Consider the following 16,691-nt stretch of genomic DNA (forward strand, 5'->3'; position numbering starts at 1 on the left):
ACAAAATTATGGAAATATTGTGTGCGTGTGTGTGAGAGTGAGAGAGACTATGCATGTATCACACTATGCTTTGATAAGTGGATGACTGAGATGATGATAACATTCTTTTTCTGTGTTACAGTAGTACATACATAGTTCTTTGTGGCCCTGAGTTCTGTGTTATTATTTCAGTTATAAGCTACCCTTCAAAATCCATTTAACCTTTCAGAAGGACACAGAAATAGAAGGCAAAAACACTTTGAGCACTTGAAACATGAAGCATAAAGTAAGGGGTTCAGTTCAGTAACAATGCTTATTCAAGTTAGCTCTGTAGAGTCTTATATAAGACAGGTTTTTAAATAGTATTTAAGAAAACCTATTATGTATATTTTATGCATTATTTGGTCTATTTTGGGAGAAAAAAGTTTAGAAGGTCTGGAACTTCTAAACTTCCATCCCGTTTTCTTTACGGCAAAAAAAAAAAATCAAGCGTACACAAAAGGAGAATAAGAAAAGAACAGCAAAATAGAAAATGCATTTTCTGGGCTGGGTGTTGCTTTTCTTTTGCAAACTTACTGCTGTGAAATACAGCCCTGAAATGTAATCTTATCTGCTACTCAAGATTTCCCATACCTTTTAACAGTATCAGGCATTTGAGGCATTGCTTTTTACTGGCTTTTCTAGTTATAAGCACACAGCTTGATTTTTAAAACTTCCAGTCCATGCACCCTGCTGTCTCTTTCAGCAACACCTGAACAAACAATGTGCAAGAATGCTTGGAAACTCATCCCAATACAACTGATCAAGCAAAACACATTTTGCTGATTTCAGCTATAAGCTTTGCCTCCCCTTTGCAGAGTCTTTGGATACATTTGTTTATCCATCCCCATGACTCCTAGGAGTCTTGCTAATCCCACATCACAGTTGTTTTACTTTAAACAATCTTGTTTGCATCACTCTATTTATTAGTCATTGACCTCTGCTGAATTTCATAAATAATATTATGAAACATACAAAGGCCCTGGACAGATGTAATGTTCTGAAGCACTGCAAACAGTGAGTCTACAGATGTTCACAGCTGAAAAACTGCTTTAAAATGATACTCAGAAAAATAAAAAGATCTTTGGAGTGCTTCCCAAAATGTCTGTTTGCCCAATGGAGCATGACAAGGGGGTTGCTCAGTCCTCTGGCACATTCCCCGTCCCCCACTGCTCTGCTGTCCACCCCATCCCTTGCATGGAGGGAACAGGGATGGCTAGTGCAGAGGCAGAAAAGGATCTTGGAGTCATTATTGATGCCAAAATGAACATGGGCCGACAGTGTGGGGACACAGTCAGGAAGGCCAAACCCACCTTGGCATGCATCCACAGATGCATCTCGAGCAGGTCCAAGGAGGTGATCCTCCCCCTCTATGCGGCACTGGTCAGGCCGCAGCTGGAGTACTGCATCCAGTTCTGGGCACTGCACTTCAAGAGGGATGTGGACAGCATGGAGAGGGTCCAGAGGAGGGCCACTCGCATGATCAGGGGGCAGCAGGGCAGGCCCTACGAGGAGAGGCTACGGGACCTGAACCTGTTCAGCCTCCACAAGAGAAGGCTGAGGGGGGATCTAGTGGCCTGTTACAAACTAGTCAGAGGGGACCAGCAGGCATTGGGGGAGTCCCTGTTCCCTGTTCCCCTGAGCACTATCAGGAGTGACTAGAAATAACGGTCACAAGCTGGCAGAAGGTAAATTCAGACTAGACATCAGGAGGCCCTACTTCACTGTCAGGGCGGCTAGGGTCTGGAACCAACTTCCAAGCGAAGTTGTGCTGGCTCCTACCTTGGGGGTCTTTAAGACAAAGCTAGACAGTCACCTTGCTGGGGTCGTTTGACCCCAGTACTCTTTCCTGCCATGGCAGGGGGTCGGACTTGATGATCTATTCAGTTCCCTTCCGACCCAACTAACTATGAAACTACAATGACTCCCCTGCTGTGTGCTTGGCTGTCCCTGGCAACTTCTGGAGCCTGAGCAGCACACAAGGAAACCTCCTCTCCAGCCCTGTTTTTGGCATCCCTGCATGTCTTTTGGGTTTTAGTCTCCCAAAGCTCCCATTTCTTCAGGTGAAGGGATTTCCTCTCTCCAGCCAGGTAAGTGTTTCTTGCTCTGCTTTAGGCATCTAGCCTAAATAGACCTAGCCCTAAGGCTCATTTTGGTTGGGATGCCTAGAGAAACAAAATGTCACACAGAGCCCTGACAGTCCTGAAGAATGTGATGTTGGACAACAACCTCAAAACCACAAGGAGGCATACAATGAAGGTTAGCTAAAGGGATGAGAAGGCTCTAATGGTGAGCTTTGCAGAGGCATTTGTATGCAAGGACCATGGAGATGCCACAGAGGGAACACTACTGGAAATAAAGAGCAAAAGCATGAGCACCTGCTCTCCCCATACCTCCTACTGACACTTAGAACTGCTGCTTTTTATATACATGAAAAAGGAACAGTGTGAACTCACATAACGAATCTGAGTTGACAGTCAGTACCTGAGAAACCAGCACTGTGAAGCATGGGAATTTGCCTGAGGTGCCATAAAGGGACAGGAGACAGGGCACTGGGGAACATTTGCTTCACATATGACTTCGGAGAAGTCGCTTAACCTTTCTGTTGTAGCTGGAATTATTGCAGCACCCCATAGCCCCAGTGCTTTCACAGCTGGAGCTACACCCCCGGCTAACAGAGGGGGTCTCTGTTCTCTCTGTCTCAGTTTCCCTTGTAAAATGTGCATAATTATGCCCAATCAAACCTTTAGTAATCCTCAGCTAAAAGCTGTTGAGTAGCCTCACCATCATTAGCCTTGCTGGAATTTAAAAACTGTCCATACAGTTCTTTAGTTTATGAACACACAAATGGCATGAAAAGCATGACTTTTTCCAAAAGATTGTTTCCTTTTCTCCCAGAAGGGGGAGCTAAAGGCATCGCTGGTCCTTCATGCATCTGGAATAATGCTGTGTAAAGGAAGCAATGTCATTAGAAACCACCCAAGCTCAGACTGCCTCAGCTTCCCACACCCCTTCCAGTAGGACTAACATCAGAAGAGGGATGTGGCATTACTATGAGTTTAGGAGCAGATCTCAAACTATTTCTCAAACAGCCATGAAATGCGAAAAAAAAGAATGGATTTAATTAAACCCGGGAAGGCTGAGATTGTGGGAGTGGTAACATTGCTGAGAAAAAAGGAGGTAGACATAGTCACTACCTCCTGTAATGCAGTCCTTATAAGGTGGGGAAGTACCTACTTAGTCTTCTCTTACTGTGATGTGTTCAGGTGCCAGAAACCTAATCAATAAGGCTCCCTCTGAGTCTTGATAATGAAGGGGTTAAAAAACCTGGGAAGGAAGGAAAAGGGCTGGAGCCTACAAGAGGAGGGTAGAGTTCAACAATGGGTCACCTTCAACCACCTGCTGTGGGTTGTTTTGACCCTGTTTACTAAACAGGAAACCTTTGGGGAGGAGTATCAGTTCTGAGAGGTTCACCAAAAGGGACAGCTGTAGGAAGTTTGTCTCTTCTGGTGAACCAATAAAAGGAAAGCTGTGTATAGGTCACTGTTTGGTTGGTTTAGGCCAGCGGTTCCCAACCTCAGGTCGTGACCCAAATGAGGGCCGTGGGGGCAATGCTGGTGGTGCTGCACACAAAGGACAAGCTGTGCCACATGCTCCCAGCAGCAGGTCATGGCAAAAAAAGGTTGGGAACCACTGATTTAGGCCTTCTTAGCCTTTTTGTTTCCTTGCATAGGGCTGGGAAGCTGGCTTAGGATTATTTTGTCTGGGCCATGGGAAAACCTGTGTCGTGTCACTGATGTAAGTCTGCTCAGTCGTGTTGAGTAATTTCCAGTAAAGACTTCCCCACTGTATCTTAAAGGTCAACATGTGTCACCAAAGGCCAGATAGACTATTATGTAACCACCGCATAGAAAAGGCCATGCTGAGGGCTTTGCCTCACAAAAGTTTTCCCATGCTTTCTCTCATATTTTGTCATTGCTTACTGGTAGGTGAGTCTACTAAGCTTGCTTTAATTGGTAACCTAAGAAAGAGCCGAGCAAGCCATCATGGAAAGGAGATATTGCAGCTGTCTTTCTAGCTTCCTGTAGGTTCTCCTCTATTAGTTAAAATAGTGTTGAATCTCTCTCTGCCCAGTGTGAAGAAATCCCTTCCCTTGCTCTCTGCCCCTCACTTGGGTCAGCCCAGGTGACCCCTATCTCTCCTTGCTTTCTTCTTGGTTCAGGCTGGTTAATCAGGTGACCTGACCAGATAAAATTCCTAGGGGGAGGTGGGGAGCATTTTGAAAACTTCAAGCAAGCACCCCAGGGTGCTTCCTGGTGATTTTTCTGTAAGCAAAAACCTGGAAACCAGCCAGGAGTTAGGAATTGTGTAGGCCAGTTGTGTCTTAAAATGCTCATCGTATCCAATCTCTGAAACGACTCACGTTTGCTCAAGGTGTGTTCTGACTTCCTCATTCTACCCTCCAACCCCAACTCTGATCAATAAAGGTGTCAGGTTACAACCTGTATTATTGGGCTGCTGAGGAGGGAGGGACCCCTTGCTTGGCCAGCAAAGTTTTTTTTCCCTTTCTAGTCTCCTTCAGTTTTTCCTTATGCTATCTAGGGATACTTTGGGCTGAAAGAAGCACCCAGAAACATTACAATGGGCAAAGCACCCACAAGGTTCGCAGGTTCTGTGTGCTGCAGACTGCATAGAGCCCTGCCAAAGACCAGTACCTGGGTGGTGGCAGTGTTACTTCAGGCTTGCAGGTGTTCTTCACGAAATGGGAAGCTGGCTGCCTAAGGGAGACTCCCAAAGTGAGATTTTGGGCCTGGCACAGTGAGGCAGGTGGCTCTGCATAGTAGCACTCCCCTACTGTGCATGTCACACCCTATCCCCAAGAACTGCAGTGGATTACAAGGGAACTGCTTTCCCAAAAGTAGTCATTGGTGAGAGAGACTAAAACAAAGTCTTGGAAAGATAAGAAATTCTGCAGAGAAGGATGATACTGGGTAAGGGCTGTGGTCTTCAGAGCAATTAACAAGTCGCACACCTGCATGTACAACAAAATGCAACTGTGACAAGTGGTTAGGATAACTGGTAAGCTAACTTGCTTCCACTCAATTATGTTACAAGCTACTCTTTCCTAATATCTCCTACCTAAAAGAGTGGCCCATTCCTTGTCATCTTGTCCCACATGAAAGCCTGTTTACCTAACACTGCTTCTGACATGACTATCACACCACTAAGACAACTGTAGCCTTAGGCATATGCACCCAGGAGAAATCTTGGTCCATAAACCCAACCTACCGGCTATGGATCCAATTACAGATGGGGAGGGAACCAGACTAATTAGAAAACTTTGCAAAGCTAGTGTGCTGACTAGCTTTTGGTGGGTAATTTGTGACCTCTAATGGAGTGGAGCAGAAGACATCTCTCTGGGATCTTGGTTTAAAATGGAGTTTTAAAATTTTTGCTCCACTCTCAGTGGGTTGAGACTTCATTTGCTCCACTTCTGTGGAGGGGATGCCTCCTCTTTGAGGAAGCTAAGTCCCAATTATTTACCATCAGAGCTCTACTTTTGGAAGACTCTCAATGTGGCTTACCAAAAAGGACTGGGGGGGAGCAAATATAGGATTTGCCTTGGTTTAACATTTTTAGACCATCTAAACAAGTGAGCAAAACAAGAAACCTCCTCCCACCCCTCCAAATGTGTGTGGAAACTACATAAATATGGGGTCTGAAATGGGTGGATTCCATCCCAATTTCAGGGCAGTGTTAGCGTGGAAGGTGAGTGGAGATCTATTGCATGGTAGCTGGTTGCAAATAGTCTAGGAACTTTCAACCCCATCTTGGGGTGTGTTGCTCCATTCATTAACCTGGAGCAATGCCGGTGGCTTGGCGTCAGGTTTATGTCAGTGTAAAAGAGATTAGAATCCCTCCCTTATCACAAGGAAAGCCGTGTATGAAGCTGTAGTGACCTGGGTTCCTATATAAGTGGGAACTGACTTGCTTGCATTGCTTTCAGGTTATTTGTAGTGCTTCATTGATGAAGCTGGTAGGGAACTTTCCCCTGTCAGTTGCTGTGATAAGAACTGCATCAGGCTTGAACTAACTATATAGTACTGACAGACTTCTCAGGGTCAGAAACAGGCAGGCTGAGGGATGCAGAAGAATTGTTGCTGTCTTCTCAGCAAAAAAGCCAGAAGCCTGAAGATCTCCCTGTCTCTGAAGCATCCAACCTGGGGAAACTGGAACCTGGTATGGGTTCAATAGCTCTTTCCTTTGTATCTCACACTTTTCAAATAGCGTATGCCCATGCTGTTGCCTTTCAGTTGAAGAAAGTTAGTTGTGGAACTGACTCCTCCTTTTTTTTTTTTATTTCACATCCTAGGACGGCGTGCATCAGGCCTGTGAAATGGATATATTGTTTCCTGCTGGGTGAGAATTGATTTCTTCTCTCCTCTCAGAAGACACAAATGAGATTGCAGCTCCACAGTTCAATAAAGTATCTGAAACCAAATCGAACATACATATCCTTGGCCAGCCTCAATTCTAAATCATATTTTCCTTCTGCTTGTTCCTCAGATTTCGAAGCTAGAGTTACTGCTCAAACTGGTTAAGAGAACACTCTGTCTCCTGGGAATTTATCTTGAGCTAAAGCTAAAGCTTGTGCACTAGGGCAGCTCAGTTCAGCCAAAAAGAGACAATCTGTCATAAACTGCTAGTTAGCCCTTCTGTGCATTTCAGCAAGGATTGCTGCATTAGGGATTTGGCTTTGGAGCTCTTTAGATCTGAAAGCTTGAAGGTAACAAATATTGAATAAAAAGGTTATACTGCTGGGCCTTCTTGGATTCTGAGGAGAAAAATTATTAGAGGCAACTATATCCCACAGCTTTTGTCTCATAATGCTGCATTTGATCAATACTAGTTTTATATCTTTGTCTTCAACTGCTGAATTAATGAATATATATATATAATTATATATATATATATATTTCCCCTTTGATGGAATCTAAATCAAGAAGCTTTATTAAGCACCATAATATTGGAGCATGTAATGACTTGTTCTCAAGACACTGCCCTACGTACTGTCCATATTCCTCCTTGAAGCCGGCTTCATTTCAAAAGTCAAATTTATAGAGCATAATGCTACTCACAGCATGTAATACTTAGTGCTGGTTGTGAGTCATTACCTCTGTCTCCAAAAGAGGAACATCAAATCCAACGGCACCCACCTGTATATGATCTTTCACTAAAATATTTTTTTATGTCCTTCATGTAGGACTGAAATGTGGAATTTGTCCCATTGACTTGAAGAGTCCAGGAGGTTTCCTGCCATCTGGATTTTTTTCTAGAATTGTTGGAGGGAGAGACTCTGTTCCTGGAGGACAGCCTTGGCTGGTTGGTGCAATGAGTGCACTAACTTCCTGTTAGGGGAAGGGAGAGAAACCTCAGGAAATGAGACTGATCCCAATGGTCTTTTTAAACCTGATTCCTTGCTCAAGATACTCTTTGCTCTTAATCTCTGACACTGCTAAGCTTGAGCTGATTATGACTTTTAAGATCAAATCTTTTAGCTGGTATAAGTTCTCATAGCAAGGGACTATGCTGATTTATACCATCTGAAGATCCAGTTCTTATTGCTAGGGCTAGGTCTTGAGAGCAGAGATTCCTTGGTTCTCATCCTGTTCTCAGTGCTGTTCCTGTATCTTATCCAGCAAGTGCTTAATGTAAAATACAGGAAGAACCATCCTAGCCAGACCCCTGATCTCCTTTATCTGAGGAAAAACACTTGCCATTAGGCTACTGAGTCATGTGTCCTTTCCCTCCCTCTACATCACAGTGAGTACTGCCTTCCTCTCTACAGAGTGGCCTAGTTCCCCAGGATGGATGAAAAATGTTTCTACTTGGCCTGCTCTATAGCTCTAGTGGTTAGGGGATGCTCATGGGAGCTGTGAGATGTGAGGTTAAAACCCCTCAAGATGAGGAGGATCTAGAACTTGGGTTTTTCATTTCCTGGAAGAGTGCTATAGCCACTAGCCCAGTGGGGGCCCAAACTCTTTGGCAGGCATGCTACAAACTAAACCCTGCACCCACCCCAAGTCCCACTCTGATCCCCTACCTCTGCCTAATCCACTGTTCTGCTTTCTGCTCTCTGCCCTATCTGCTGCTGTGCTTCTTCCTTCCACACACAGGCTGCCCATGCCATTTGCTGGTGTGTTAGGTAAGCACTGAAAACGCCTACTAGACTGAGCACCCCAGGACACTTGAGTGAAGGAAAACATAGTTCTTGAGTCGTGATGGGGCATAACATGAGTAAATCAAAACTAGGACAGTTCTGGACATACACAGGCACACAACTCCAGATGTTTGGAGTACTTTTGACCTAAAAAGTGAGGTCCTTATGGAGTTTGAACTCCTCCAGGGTTAGACGGGACCTAAGCAGGAGGTTTTAGGATTCTGCCTACTGGATATGACTTTCAGTGCATGAGCAGTGAAACTAAACTCTTGCGCCTCTAAGAAATACAAAAATAGTCTCCTCTACAGTAATAAGAAAACCACCTTTAATAGTAGTACTGCATGCTGGCCCTCTGCAGGAATCCTAAATGGTATCCGCTGCTGCTGCTTAAGGAGTCCAGTATGTGAATTAACTCTGCAGTGGAGGACTCTATACAGGTTGTTTTGCAGGCAAAGTCAGTAGCCTTGTTCTGTTGGGAAATTATCTTCCTCTGAAGACTTAAGTTCACATAATGAAAGGATTGGAGGGAAGGCAGACTTTGATTTAGAAGTAAATTAGCAATTTTGGGGTATGGATAAATGATCAAATTGAACTCAGTTAATGGGATTTTCTGAGGAATAACATATGCGGTAACTGTGTATGTGCCTAAAATGACAACTACAAAATTACAAGTAAAATGGGGCAACTTTACCACGAATGATACAATAATGCCTCGACTTTTCCCAAATATCACTTCAGTGTCAAGGGGCAGCCTACAGTTCAGAAAGCTTTTCCCTTCATACCAGTCACCTGGGATTACCTGTCTGATAGAAGGGAGAACAGTCAGTGTCTCCTTTTCTATTTCTCCTTAATCACTCGTGACTTCAATGGGGCTGTGGTGGGGGTAGAGAATATCCTCCGATCTTTGTAAAATGTGCAGCAAATATAATTTATTTCCTCTTGAATTTGTGTGACCTTTCTAGATGTCTCTCTAACTGGGTCATTTCCACTTCTGTGGTGGTAGTTTAATCCAAGAAGATGTGGTGGTTACTGTGGCTCACTGTGTAGTCAACCTTGACCAGTAAGTTAGGGGATGTTTTTGGCTCCATCTTTTTAAATTATTTCATTAAAACTGTCTATGAAAGGAACAGTTTGCATGCTATCTAAGAAAGGAAGTTTTCCAGTTAGAGAAGAAAATAACATTAGCATATCTGGGGGAATGTCTGCATTGCAGATTATGATGAAACATGGAGATATCCACGCTAGCTCTAAACAATAAGGTAAATTAGCTTCTGTACTGCAGAAGCCCTTCCAGTACCTGAGGTCATTTGGGTAGCCTGTCCTCCATGGCACTGGGCTGTGTAGATATATCTAAGGTAAAGCAGAGTTGTTTTATGCTTATGTCCTGATCATGGAGGAACAGCATCTAATATACTTTTTTTTTTAACTTTTGTATTCTGTAGGCTGCTCGCATGGGAAAGAGATCCTGAAGTAGATCTTCTTTCTCTCCTGTTCCCTTAACTGTGTAGCATGGGTTCTCCAATATTTCTTTGACCCCAAAGAAGGGCTGTCTGGTTACTGGTGTTCACAGACTAAAATTTTAAAGCTTCCATTTAATCCATGTCAAATCCAGAATGGTGTTTCTCTAGGATTATAAATTTCACTTTTCCAACTTATGCTGAATGCTGTCTATATTATATACCCAAATAGGGAATAGCTTGGGTTTCTTTTTTTTCTCATTACAATATTTTCATAATATTGCAATGTGAATTTAGTGGTCAAAGTCCATTTTGTATCACTAGGGACCTTGGCAGAGTATTGAGACTGAATGGCCTCACTACCTCTGGATAACTGAACTTAAATTTTGCAGTGTATTCTATCCATAGATCTCAATGGGCTTTTATTTCTGTTTTATTGATGGGAATCTGGAGAGTGGAGGATGAAACACAGCTCAGAGCAAGAGCCAGGAACAGAGTCCAGGTCTGCTGGACGCCAACCCAGTGCTCTGTCTACTACTAGATCTCAATGTCTAATTATCAAATTATCATTCTTCCAGATGGTAACTGGTGGAAAAACCTGAAGAAGCCTTTTGCTGCTTCTGCTCAGCTCTCTACCCTGTAGGTAACTGAAGGGCTTCATTCTCCAGAACCCCATTCATAAGGTTTGGCACCTTTCATAGGTATTAAGTATTACCTATGGTATACTATCATAATACCTACTGTCATAGGTATTAAGTTCACAACAGGTAGTAGGAAGAAAAATGCTGCACAGCAGGTAGAAATTTCCTATATAGTTAAATGGAGTAACACAGTGTACTTCTGTACTTGTAAACTACAGTTAAAATGTACTTTCCTGCTGAAACTAGCTACTGTAGTATGGGACAGAAGTTTGTGCCCTTTAAATACAGAACCCAGAAGCATGCAGCTGGAATCAACTTCTAGTCAAATCCCATGCAGGAGCATCCACATTTAAACTGTCTCAGCCAGGTGTTTGTCTAACCGGCTTGTCTAATAAACGACCAGTTTGAATTCCTTCAGCACTGAGGGGAAAAGAGTGGTTGGGAATCTTTTCATTGGTTGCAATTACAGCTGGATCAAACCCTTATTTTCCAAAATATATGAGTTTACATCTGTAGGAGATGTTCAACATCTGACCCTGTTTATGGTGTCTTTTTCTCTGTCATCAGTTCTTGAGGAAAAAAGAATTAAGGTCATGTCTTTGGGAAGCTCAAAACCATCGTATTCCTAAAAGTAGCTAAAAAAGATTGAATGGGGGGAATTTATGAAAAAATCTTTAATTTTTCAGACCCTTCAAATTAAAAAAAAAATGGGACAGAACACATTTCTATCTTAGAACTAGGAAATCTTATTTAGTTCTGCTTGCTTTCCAGGAGAACCAAATTCTCCATCTGTCAAAGGTGCAAAAGCACAGGCAACATTAGCCAAATAAAAGGGTACTATTCTGGAGAGCTTCTTTTGGTCTGTTGAATATGATGAGGGTCAGATGTTATTCCATCTACTGGACTCTTAAGCATGATCCTATTCCACTCTATTAGAGTTCCTGAAAAACTGTTAATGCATCTACTTTTGTAATACTAAGTCACAAAAAGTGAGGAAGAGGAGGAGGACTCACCTACCTTTAGGGCTAACATTTTTTTCAGGGACTTGAGCAGTATGGAATAAGATTGCCCACAAGTGCTAGTAGGCTGATTAGGATCTGGCCTTAAATATTTCTTTGTACCGTATATACAATGGGCATCCCATGACAATCCAATAGATTTAAAAAAACCCATTTCTGATGCAGCTTCTAAAGCACCTGCACCTATAACTAATTCTGTTGGGCTCCTGTCCTCTAAAATGGAAATCCAGTTTGCTTCTCTGAATCCTAGTGCTGAATGTGCTTTCTCAGGCACTACATAATGAAACTGCTTTCTGTTAAGGCAACCTTGCCAACTGTCTTATTACCCATAGCAGTCATATTGGCCTCCGTGCTTTTGATGCACAACCAGCATTAGAAATCTGTGTTAATTGGCAGAAGCAATAGTGTAAGTGGCTATAAAAGAGCTGGCGGTAGTGCCTATTATGTAACTAGAGAACAGTTGGCTTCCCTTCTATTTCTTGCTGAATCTGAACATTTTGTTTTTTATTTTGTATCAAGTGTACTTTAGCCCAAAGGACTGATGCCGAATAATAAGGACATTGGTACAGTTAAATAGTTTAAAACTTCGGGTGAAGAACCTCCTTGTTTCCTACATTTAGTGTTAAATTAGTTCAGTATCCTTTCTCCCACTTCTAAACACAAAATGCTAATGGGATAACATGTATTGAACGTCTTTGGTGTTGCTAGGCAGAAACTGTAAATTGCAGCTATCACTTGCAGCTATAATGAGAAAGTTCTGTACCAAGATCAAGCTCTTGCAATGGGTAAGACTAGCCTCTGTTGGCAGAGGGCCTGCCACTGATCACAGATCAAGCGGATGAGAAAAAAATGGATGTTTCCTACAGAAATTTTTTATTTTTTCCTCCCAGAAAAATAATAAATCCAGATCCTCCCTCTCTCCCTGGCTTTGAGAAAAAAATTGACACAGAACTTTTCCTATTTATCGTAGAATTTATAATTTGGGTACTTCACACCCAGTGTCTCCTGAATCAGGTTTCCTGCTCAGACTATCACATGGTGCATTGTAATCTCACCTCCTGCGGGGTGACATCCTGGAAGTCCAATGTCTGCAGTATATCATGGAAGGTATAGCCCAGTTGGGAGTTTAGCACAAAGGAGGATGGGGGCCTGATGTGTACACAAACTACAGCTGCCATGACACACTGCAATGACATTTTATGAATAGAAAGTTTCAGAATTCAGTTGAAAGTTTAAACCTGCTTGGGTTTTGGATGTCTGGCTTTTCAAGGATAAGTCAAATCATTTTGGAGAAAGCAGTTGCTTTTTGCAAACTTCCATTTTGAACCCCCCCCCCCCCCCCCCAATCTTGCTACAAAACAGCTGGAAGACTTTCAAGCAGCCATAACTGCAGCATAAAGCCCCATTGCGCTATGCATGCTACAAGCTCTTAGCTAGAGAGGGTTCTTCTATACAAACTAAATAGACCATGTAGAGTGGGAGAGAAGTAATATTGGCATTCCTGTTTTATGGGAAAATAACCCCCGCTACAATTACACAGTGGCAAACAAACCTGGGACTTGAATCCAAGGGTCCAGAAACTTAGTCTGATGCAAAATCATCTCACTTCTATGTCTATAATGTTCCGATCAGCCTCCTGTCCAAGTCATGTTTGTGCACAATGTCGCTGTTGCAAAGATAATAGTACATTCCTTTTATTTCACATGTAATGTATGTACCATCTGTAAACTTAGAGTACAGGAAGAGTAAATCAGTATACCTCGTAACTAAGTAACTAGTAACCTAGTAACTACATGCAAACAGAAATACTACCATGCGAGTGATATCTCCAGAAGGACCAACATGCCAACTTTTAACTTCAGTACCATGCTGTTGCAATTCATGTGCCAAACAAAGCCAGAAGAGAGACATGACTCTTTTCCTGCAAATGTTATACATTAGCCTCAAGTTTCTATCACAGCTTAAAACCTTCTTAAAGGTTTTAGTTTTCCAGGTTTCTCTTCTTGCTCCAAATCCCCTCCTCTCAAATGCAATGATTTAAAAATGAAAGATGAGGATTTTTCTACTAATTTTTGTAGGTCTCCTTAATGATCCCTATCTACAACATGGCCTTACTTTGAATGATCTAGTATATAAATATCGCCCAAACCTAACACAAGGACATCCTGGCTTTGCAGGTAACAGGTAAGAGAAAATCTGTCAAGTAAAAGGGAATCCCCCGGCTCCTCCCTTCAAACCCTTAACACTAATGTATCATTTTAAAAACTGAAGCTTGAGAGTCTCACACAGAATAACTAAAATAAGGCCCTCAGCCCCTTAAAAGTAGCCCAGCTGAAAAAGGTCCATTACTGAAGGTTAGATTTAGGCCCTCAGTGGGGAAGGATGTTGTCGTCATCCTTTCCACGTGCTGAACTTCTCTGATTAGGAGGGAAAGCTTGCCTATAGCCTATTTTTAAGGAAACTGTCTCTATGGATAAAAAGCTTACGTATATAGGCAGGCCTCTCCCCCATTAACCTTGCCCTTTTAGCAGTCAGGAATCTAGTGAAGAATCTGATTGTACCCACTGGGGAAGCAGCACCTCAAAGGCGGATGAACAGGGACAGAATGTCCCTGTCTTGCAAGTCGTTGTTCACCCAGAGTTCAATAGATTTGGACGCATGGATCTGGATATTACTCTCCTTCAACAAAATACCTGGTAAAGTATGGTAAGGTGGGAGGCTGGGTGATAAGGCTGGCAGCTATTATAGAAAAGTGCTTTGCAGCAGGTCCTTGCTGCCTCTCACTTACTAGGTTAGGGTGACTTCTTTTTTTTTAATCCTGCTGTGTTCCCAACACATAGGATGCCTATTTGGCCAAGAAAAAAGGCACAGCTGTAAGCCAGAGGCACTAAATCCACCCCACTATTGAAGTGACTTGGGTCAATTGACAATGGCAAGCATTTGTCTGTTGTAGGATTTCTAAACTCTATTTAGATCTTTGAAAGTTCCCTTATTTCTAATCAACTTGTTCCTGTTATCCAACTGATACAACATTGCCACACCCTGGAGTCTGTGACAGTGTCATTTCATTATAGGAAGAACTGTGATGTCCATAAACAGTTGTTCTACCAATCCATGGATGTAGCAAAGTGAGAAGCTAGTTGAGATTTTAATACATTTCACCCAGTATTCTAATATTATAAAAGCCTAAGTCTGTCTGTCTGCCTGTCTGTCTGTAACACTTTCTTTGCACTCTGATTGGCTGACAGAAACAGCCAATCAGAGTGCTCCAAGCATGGAGGAGCGCCGCCGTGATTTTGAAGCTGGGCCGAGGACCGGACAGAGGATGGGGGAGCCGAGGCCACAAGTGCTGGTGCTCCCGCTCCCTGCAAGAGGCAGAACAGCCGCAGCAGCAGCAGCAGCATGGGGCATTAGGTGGGGGCACTCCTTCCCAGCCCCCTCCCTTTGCCCCCGTCATTCTAGTCGGTTATTTGGACAAAGGTAAACATGGGAACTTTGTCATTTTAATGACTTGCCAGGCTTTCTGAAAAGCCTCTAATCGAATCAGGGGGCTGGAGTATCAAGAACTTGCTACTGCTAGATCAAATTCTACCCAAGTTGGTAGTGACTGGGAATAGTTTCCATCAGTTGGACTCTGATTAGAACCCCACATAAACTGAGTTTTGATCTTCGTCTGTTTACCATCTCAGAAATCACTGATGCAAATGGCATTATATTTGCATTTCTTGTTTGTTTGTTCATTGGAGAAGACTGAACGGGCACGGGGAACTACTGAGATGTTAGTTAGACTAGTTAGTTGATTAGACCAAGTTACCTAGACAATTGTCTAGGATTGTCTTCTATGTTAATGAGCACTCTACAAGGCATGGCAGTGCCACTGCCTAACTTCTGTTTAAGATAGTCAAGTAGTTTTTAATCCATTTCTCTGCTAATGTTCAAATTTCCTAGACCGAGCCATTTGAGTTTTGTATGTCCTGCTACTTTCTCTTCCTATGAAACAGGGCCCATGTTCTTAGTGATAGTACTTCAAGTGTTGTACAGGATCCACAACTGGGCACTGTAACAGGGCCATATCAGAATTGTATGGAAGCCATTCCCTTTCCCAGCCTCTGTATTGTTTGCCATTTTTTCCTTATCAATTTCCTTTTGTCCTGTTGCTGTTTAGCTTTCACTTGAGAATCTTGAGTTCACGTATCTCTTATTCATTTGCATTTTCATTCTCAGGGGATAAGGATCAACAAATCTGCCTTCCTCACAAATTGGAGGAGATTGGGATGTTTTGTGTTGCTAGTGGCTGGGGCAGGGTATGTGAGGGTGAGTAAAATGACAGTTTTTTGTGATAACAACCTTGATGATACATGGACAATGGAGGAAAAACAGGCAAGCTACCATTGCAGAAATAAAGGGCAACATTTGCCAAATGAGAAACCCTCCTGTTTTAATCTTTCTTGTATAATGGCCAATCCCTTTCTTGCATAATGGCCAATCCCCAAGGCTTTTCCAGAAGCAGTGCATGAATGAGCAGCCTGCCATCAGTGCTATTTTGTAGATCTCCTTCTCTGAGGTCAGGTCATTCAGCAGCATGTGTCAAAGTCTCGAATAAACACTGGATTATGCTGCTTATTTTTGTGAACCCAAACTTTCAAATGAGGAAACTAAGACTGTGGTGACTTGCTCAGGGGCACTGCAAAAAGGTCAGGAATAAAAACCAGATCTTCTGATCTCCACATTCCATCATCTAGTTATAAACCATGGATGTTACTTATCTGCTAAATGATGGTCCTCTGCCTCTTCCTAGCTTCTTCCTGCTGTGTTTCAGATACATAATAGGATCACTTGGCTCATCTTCTTTGACTTGCAGAATGAAGAAAAACAGTTCTTCTGTGCTGCCTGGGGTCCCAGGAAAAGTGTTATTGACAGAGAACAGAGGCTCCTGGCTTTCATTTTGCTGTTGATCCCTCTTGTAGCCTCAGGAAAGCATTATAAGGAAAGTCTTTTTTTGGCCATTGGTACACGCCACAAAAGTGGCCTTTAAAGTGGCTTACTGCCCTTTTGCACCACTTTAATGGTGCAGCTGTTTGCATGTGTTGGCAGCATAATGCACTTTAATGGCACAGCTGTTTGCACGAGTCTGCAGCATAATGTGCGTTAAATGACTTTGGGACTCAGAAAAATAAAACATCTCCAATGTGGTTTAGTTTGCCACAGAGGGAAGCACTGGGCCTCATGCAGCTCAGGGGCTATGTAGGCAACCCAGCAGCAGCCTGCACTGGCAGACTCTGCTGAATGAAAAAAAAATAGCAAGCCTGATCTTTTTTCTTTATTTTTCTCCCGG

This window comes from Crocodylus siamensis, chromosome 4 (genome assembly GCF_052110815.1).
Source record: "Crocodylus siamensis isolate JL-2025a chromosome 4, ASM5211081v1, whole genome shotgun sequence".
NCBI classification, from domain to species: domain Eukaryota; kingdom Metazoa; phylum Chordata; order Crocodylia; family Crocodylidae; genus Crocodylus; species Crocodylus siamensis.